An 8,285-nucleotide genomic window follows, 5' to 3' on the forward strand; every position below is an offset into this window, starting at 1 on the left:
AGAGCTCATCACTCCCCCTAACTGGGAGGGGGCCAGAGACAATTACTCGATGCCGACACATCTTTCTAGCTGATTTACACGCTGAAGCTATGTTGGTGGTGATCTCTGACTGTTTCATCCTAACATCGTTGGTGCTGACGTGGATAACAATATCTCTATACTCGCCAGTTTTAGCTTTAGCCAGCACCATCTTCAGATTAGCCATAACGTCGGTTGCCCTGCCCCCTGGTAAACAGTGTATGATGGCTGGATGATTCGTTTTAAGTCTAATACTGCGGGTAATGGAGTCGCCAATGACTAGAGTTTTCAATTTGTCAGAGCTAATGGTGGGAAGCTTCGGCGTCTCTGACCCCGTAACGGGAGGAGTAGAGACAAGAGAAGGCTCGGCCTTTGACTCCGACTCCCTGCTTAATGGGGAAAACCGGTTGAAAGTTGGTCGGCTGAATGAGCGACACCGGTTGAGCATTCCTACAGCATTTCCCTCCAGAAACCGTGAGAAAGTTGTCCGGCAGCGGGGACCATGCGAGGGGATTTATACTAACGTTACTATCTGTACTTACTGGTGGCACAGACGCTGTTTCATCCTTTCCTACACTGAAATTACCCTTGCCTAACGATTGCGTCTGAAGCTGGGCTTGTAGCACAGCTATCCTCACCGTAAGGCGATCGTTCTCCTGTATGAGTACAGCGACTGCAATTAGAAGGCATCATGTTAATATTACTACTTAGCGTCGGCTGTTGGAGGTCCTGACGAACCATGTCCAGATAAAGCGTCCGGAGTATGAGGATTCTGTGTTATGCACTATAGCCCGTTACCATATGTGATTTAATATTATCTGCTGTTGGCTTGTGTGGATGTATGTATGTGTTTTGCAACATAGCTGACTTGAACCATTGTTAACAGTTTCAGGGCCATGGGCCTTTCTCATGATGGAAAAATACAGAACTGTGCAATGAGTTGGGGGGGGGCACATTCAGAACAGTCTTTTGTTAGATAACAGGAGCCAGGTGCCTGAACTGCATATTCTACACAGCTACAACGACTGACCGCTGAAGCGCTTAAGGGGCTGGGACCAGCCTCTGCGCCAACAATGAACGATAGGCTGGGTGAGTCTAAACCACGCCCAGTCTCTACTCTGACAGGCCGGCTCGGAAGCAGGAACTACTTCTGTCAGAGTATATTAAATATCTTTGTCAGGAACAAGTCAGTTCTGTTTTGCCCTGCGAGGTGGGACAGAGAGCCCATATATACACGAAAATTGCATTTACTACTTATTGCTTAGCTAATAAAAGCCTGTCATATTTATCCTGATACCAGATTCGAATTGACGCAACCCTGACACGAGTGAAAAAAATAGAGGGAAATCAAAAATATAAACGGTAATTAAAAAGTAAAAACCGTAAAGTTGTCATGTAGCAAAGTAGGCAACAAAACACCGCAACACGTAAACAAGTCTGCAAGTTGTGACCGGAAATGGCGTCAAAATGCTGTTAGGTATCATGTGATGCTACTAGCATAAATGGACCAACACTGAGCACATGTAGCTTAAGTCAATTGGTAATTTAAAACACAGGGGTCTGAGTAATATTGCTGGCGCATGGATATAATGCAAAATAAATGTTGCCATCACCCCAGTTACTCAAGTCAGGTCATACACCTCAACTCCAAGTAGGAACCACCAAAACAATACAGAGGACACAAGTATTACAGTTAATGTTTAATTGAGCCAAAACAAGCAAATGCAGTTACACACTGGACTAGAGTACCCATGAACTCTTGCATGTCCCACGTCAGATATCCATGGCGTCGTCGCCGGACGGGCCGGTCGCAGCTTCAGAGGTGGCGTCGTCGCCGGACGGGCCGGTCGCAGCTTCAGAGGTGGCGTCGTCGCCGGACGGGCCGGTCGCAGCTTCAGAGGTGGCGTCGTCGCCGGACGGGCCGGTCGCAGCTTCAGAGGTGGCGTCGTCGCCGGACGGGCCGGTCGCAGCTTCAGAGGTGGCGTCGTCGCCAGACGGGCCGGTCGCAGCTTCAGAGGTGGCGTCGTCGCCAGACGGGCCGGTCGCAGCTTCAGAGGTGGCGTCGTCGCCAGACGGGCCGGTCGCAGCTTCAGAGGTGGCGTCGTCGCCAGACGGGCCGGTCGCAGCTTCAGAGGTGGCGTGGCGTCGTCGCCAGACGGGCCGGTCGCAGCTTCAGAGGTGGCGTCGTCGCCAGACGGGCCGGTCGCAGCTTCAGAGGTGGCGTCGTCGCCAGACGGGCCGGTCGCAGCTTCAGAGGTGGCGTCGTCGCCAGACGGGCCGGTCGCAGCTTCAGAGGTGGCGTCGTCGCCAGACGGGCCGGTCGCAGCGTTCAGAGGTGGCGTCGTCGCCAGACGGGCCGGTCGCAGCTTCAGAGGTGGCGTCGTCGCCAGACGGGCCGGTCGCAGCTTCAGAGGTGGCGTCGTCGCCAGACGGGCCGGTCGCAGCTTCAGAGGTGGCGTCGTCGCCAGACGGGCCGGTCGCAGCTTCAGAGGTGGCGTCGTCGCCAGACGGGCCGGTCGCAGCTTCAGAGGTGGCGTCGTCGCCAGACGGGCCGGTCGCAGCTTCAGAGGTGGCGTCGTCGCCAGACGGGCCGGTCGCAGCTTCAGAGGTGGCGTCGTCGCCAGACGGGCCGGTCGCAGCTTCAGAGGTGGCGTCGTCGCCAGACGGGCCGGTCGCAGCTTCAGAGGTGGCGTCGTCGCCAGACGGGCCGGTCGCAGCTTCAGAGGTGGCGTCGTCGCCAGACGGGCCGGTCGCAGCTCAGAGGTGGCGTCGTCCGAGGACACGCGCCTCAGCTTCTCCTCAGAGGACAGGGCATCATTTGCCGGAGAGCTACCATGGTTTGGAGAAGCTTGGGATTCTACTTCATTGGTCTCTAAATACTCTTGAGAAAAAACAAAAGGAACAGTTGGGTATTCTACAGCAACACATCTGTTCTACACGGTCTAGGCCAAATTGCTAATCGAATTTTGAGCAACATGAACCCAACAGTTTTCAAAGTATATGTTTCAGGCCGTACCTTCTCTGGCTTGTTTAGCGTCAGACCCTATGGATCGGAGCAAGGCCAGGGCATGCACAATGGAGACGTCATTTGATGACAGCTCTGAAAAATGTAGGTTAAGGTTTGACAACATTATTTAGACTGAGTTACTCTATGCTGTTGAATGAGTGTCAAACACAGCAGCACCATAGACAGTGACAAAGAACATAGCTAGAAGGGTTGTACCTCCAAGTCTCCTCTGCAGAGAGACTTGATCTTGCTTCTGGGACTTTCCAACAGGGTAACAAGAAACTGAGGAGAAAGTGTTGACAGAAGTTGAGTTCACACAAAATAGCTACATATATTAATAGCAGTGAAGAATAAAAGATGACCAACGCGGAAGATACAGACAGTCAAATATTAATACCCAACTTATAAAGTTAAGCATATTTACCAAACAAATCCCTTAAACATTAGTGAACCAACCTTTGACAACCCCCACAGTCATCACAACGAGCAGCAATTCTCTCACACCTCCCATGATCATGAAAATAGTCTGTGTTATCAACAGGTAATGTCTTCCCATGGCCTGTATGAGGGTTATATAGGCCACTAATGACCGTTTACCTGACAAACATGGCTTAACGATCAATTAACAAGCTTGATTGAGTTGTTACGTTCAGATAGAAATAGACCATGTAGAACATATGTTGAGTCTTATCAAGTTGGTGGGCAGGCAATCTTTTCTACTCCATATATTGCATTTATATCTGTAATGATTAACCCTAATGGTCTCAGATCAGCATTAGAAAGAAGTAGGCCTAATTATTTTAGGTGTAATCTTCAAAGATATTAGGGGGAAATAAACACTGTACCCAAATCCACGTTTTACAATGCTCCTGGGAAATGGGTAGGCCTCCACCTATAGTCCTTCACAGTTTTACAGCTGTGATATATTTATTTATTTACATAGATCACATACATAAATAAATATGTTAGCTGTAGGTAGCGTTGAGATAAAATTCCCATATTCTATTGCTACTAACATAAATCCTAATATATCATGTTTTCCTCATTTGCTCTGTAGGAGGTTCGTCATATGAAGGACAAGCAAGTGGATGTGACCCCTAACCTGCAATAGGGGCTCAGTGAGGTGACAGACATCCTGTAATGGATCGCCAGCTAGTGTCTGAGGACCTGGAGAAGGCTGTGTCTACAGCTGTGGGGCAGGACAAGCATGGTAACCTAACCTCACTGTATGAAGGATTTTATTGTTATGGATAGTCATCTCCAATCTGTTCAAATATCACTGTTGTTGATAACACACATTACCAAAATGATTCACACTTGTCTTCCTATTTCCACATAATCTGTCATGGTTCCCCACCCCAACAGGGCATAAAACCAACCTCTCTTTATTGCTACTGCTAATACACCCAAATCCAACAGCGTTTGAGTATCTTTTTGCTTTTCTTCTAACCCTGAATGGCAACATTTTATCCTAGTACACAAGCATGTCACTTTATCCATCCACACCCACTCTACTGCCGCATGGCCACTGCGGCTGAGACTTTCACCCTCTCGTTACAGGTATAGCAGGTAACCAACCCCACCCGGGTCTTACCCCCTAGGACTTACCCTTTGCAGGTACCTGCCTGCTCGGGCTTACCTTCCGGGACTCACCCTATTCTTATAGTACAAGCAGGAACCAACCTACTCGGGATTTACCCCCTAGGAGTTACCCTCTACAGGTTTGGGTTTACCTTCCGGGACTTACCATATACCACAAAGCTACGACCGGTCGTAATACAATGGGACTACTGAATAAGCTCAGGCTTTCTAGGTTCGTACCCTATAATTGGTTCAGCCTACGACTCTCATCTCCCCAAGATGTCAGAATTAGTGATAACGGGTGTAGGAACTTTGCTTACCTTGTTTCTGTTTCACTGTTTCTTAATCTCTAGTTCGACTGCAAATCGCGGTGAACCCTGCTCGCAGTGCCAACTGTTAGGTTCTAATTCTCAGAGTAAAAACTCGATGGACACCATGAATGCTTGAACCAAGTTTATTCTTCCCAGAGGGTCAAGACAGCTGCATTAGACAAAAAACATATTCACACAAGCACTGATATTTAATCCTCTCTCCTATGCTGAGTCTGCTCCTACACCTCTAAACAGCCAATGCATCTCTGTTGCTAGACAGAACCTTGGTGATATCTGTTCTTCCTCACTTCATCTGACCTGACCGCTACCCCAAAGTGCTCACTCCTCCCCAACTCAAGGCTGACATGGTGATTGGTACCAGACTGTGTCTCTTCTCATCCCAGAGGATCCCACCCATAGGATGCCTGATGGCTAACAATAACATATCCTGACATAATGTAAACGTTATACATTAAGCTCTCTCCCTCAGTGACATGAATTAGTATATTTCATATTCTCAGAACCCAACAGTAGGTTTTAAGGTGTGGCTGCATGCTTGTCGTGGACGCATCGTCACTCTTGATGTTCTTTTTCCAAGTCTGAACTGGCCGTTCTTGTCTTTCCTCAACTAATTGAAACCTCAGGGACAGACATCCTGAACGACTCTGATGTCAGAGCTCCCATCAGCCCTCTACACCTCGCTGTGAGTAAAGCCTACCTGCTCCTGTAGTGGTCTCCATATGACAAATGGCACCCTATTCCCTATTTAGTACACTACGTTTGACCAGATCCTTATAGGCCCTGATCAAAAGTAGTTCACTACATAGGGAATAGGGTGCTATCTGGGATGCAAGCATGGTGTAGATTTTCCACAGGAAGTTGACTGTCCAGACAGACTCACACACCATATTCCGATCTATTCCTGATTAGTGTAAAATACATGCATATACTACACAGTGATGATGAGGATGATTTCCTTATTTTGCCATTTGAGTTAATCAACCTCAGAAGAGAAGTAGAGTGTTTGTTTCTCAATCCCACGCTTGGCAGGAACCTCCGATGTTGATGCTGGGCGGGAGCAAAAATGGGCTCCCGATTGAAAGACTCTGGTCTACTTTAGAGGTCTAGCACTGTATTTCTGTTCAGGCGTACCACGGGTCTACTCTAGGACATTGATTATATTAAGAGTGAATATCTATTCAGGCGTACGATGTATATACGATGTGAGCAAATGAGGTGAGATAAGGGAGGTAAAGGCAAAAAGGCCATGGTGGCAAAGTAAATACAATATAGCAAGTAAAACACTGGAATGGTAGATTTGCAATGGGAGAATGTGCAAAGTAGAAATAAAAATAATGGGGTGCAAAGGAGCAAAATAAATAAATAAATTAAATACAGTAGGGAAAGAGGTAGTTGTTTGGGCTAAATTATAGGTGGGCTATGTACAGGTGCAGTAATCTGTGAGCTGCTCTGACAGTTGGTGCTTAAAGCTAGTGAGGGAGATAAGTGTTTCCAGTTTCAGAGATTTTTGTAGTTCGTTCCAGTCATTGGCAGCAGAGAACTGGAAGGAGAGGCGGCCAAAGAAAGAATTGGTTTTGGGGGTGACTAGAGAGATATACCTGCTGGAGCGTGTGCTACAGGTGGGAGATGCAATGGTGACCAGCGAGCTGAGATAAGGGGGGACTTTACCTAGCAGGGTCTTGTAGATGACATGGAGCCAGTGGGTTTGGCGACGAGTATGAAGCGAGGGCCAGCCAACGAGAGCGTACAGGTCGCAATGGTGGGAAGTAAATGGGGCTTTGGTGACAAAACGGATTGCACTGTGATAGACTGCATCCAATTTGTTGAGTAGGGTATTGGAGGCTATTTTGTAAATGACATCGCCAAAGTCGAGGATTGGTAGGATGGTCAGTTTTACAAGGGTATGTTTGGCAGCATGAGTGAAGGATGCTTTGTTGCGAAATAGGAAGCCAATTCTAGATTTAACTTTGGATTGGAGATGTTTGATATGGGTCTGGAAGGAGAGTTTACAGTCCAACCAGACACCTAAGTATTTGTAGTTGTCCACGTATTCTAAGTCAGAGCCGTCCAGAGTAGTAATGTTGGACAGGCGGGTAGGTACAGGTAGCGATCGGTTGAAGAGCATGCATTTAGTTTTACTTGTATTTAAGAGCAATTGGAGGCCACGGAAGGAGAGTTGTATGGCATTGAAGCTTGCCTGGAGGGTTGTTAACACAGTGTCCAAAGAAGGGCCAGAAGTATACAGAATGGTGTCGTCTGCGTAGAGGTGGATCAGAGACTCACCAGCAGCAAGAGCGACCTCATTGATGTATACAGAGAAGAGAGTCGGTCCAAGAATTGAACCCTGTGGCACCCCCATAGAGACTGCCAGAGGTCCGGACAGCAGACCCTCCGATTTGACACACTGAACTCTATCAGAGAAGTAGTTGGTGAACCAGGCGAGGCAATCATTTGAGAAACCAAGGCTGTCGAGTCTGCCGATGAGGATGTGGTGACTGACAGAGTCGAAAGCCTTGGCCAGATCAATGAATACGGCTGCACAGTAATGTTTCTTATCGATGGCGGTTAAGATATCATTTAGGACCTTGAGCGTGGCTGAGGTGCACCCATGACCAGCTCTGAAACCAGATTGCATAGCAGAGAAGGTATGGTGAGATTCGAAATGGTCGGTAATCTGTTTGTTGACTTGGCTTTCGAAGACCTTAGAAAGGCATGGTAGGATAGATCTGTAGCAGTTTGGGTCAAGAGTGTCACCCCCTTTGAAGAGGGGGATGACCGCAGCTGCTTTCCAATCTTTGGGAATCTCAGACGACACGAAAGAGAGGTTGAACAGGCTAGTAATAGGGGTGGCAACAATTTTGGCAGATCATTTTAGAAAGAAAGGGTCCAGATTGTCTAGCCCGGCTGATTTGTAGGGGTCCAGATTTTGCAGCTCATTCAGAACATCAGCTGAGCATATTTGGGAGAAGGAGAAATGGGGAAGGCTTGGGCGAGTTGTTGTGGGGGGTGCAGTGCTGTTGACCGGGGTAGGAGTAGCCAGGTGGAAAGCATGGCCAGCCGTAGAAAAATGCTTATTGAAATTCTCAATTATGGTGGATTTATCAGTGGTGACAGTGTTTCCTATCTTCAGTGCAGTGGGCAGCTGGGAGGAGGTGTATTCTACATGGACTTTACAGTGTCCCAGAACTTTTTTGAGTTAGTGTTGCAGGAAGCAAATTTCTGCTTGAAAAAGCTAGCCTTGGCTTTTCTAACTGCCTGTGTATAATGGTTTCTAGCTTCCCTGAACAGCTGCATATCACGGGGGCTGTTCGATGCTAATGCAGAACGCCATAGGATGTTTTTGTGTT

The 8,285-nt window shown here is 47.9% G+C and overlaps 1 pseudogene; it reads right to left on the reverse strand.

The window, feature by feature from the left end:
* Positions 1–1,645: 1,645 nt before the first annotated feature.
* On the reverse strand, positions 1,646–3,581 carry LOC139404917 (polysialoglycoprotein-like; annotated as a pseudogene).
* Positions 3,582–8,285: the final 4,704 nt, after the last annotated feature.

The sequence above is a fragment of the Oncorhynchus clarkii genome, unplaced genomic scaffold (genome assembly GCF_045791955.1).
Source record: "Oncorhynchus clarkii lewisi isolate Uvic-CL-2024 unplaced genomic scaffold, UVic_Ocla_1.0 unplaced_contig_2926_pilon_pilon, whole genome shotgun sequence".
In the NCBI taxonomy this organism is placed as follows: Eukaryota; Metazoa; Chordata; class Actinopteri; order Salmoniformes; family Salmonidae; genus Oncorhynchus; species Oncorhynchus clarkii.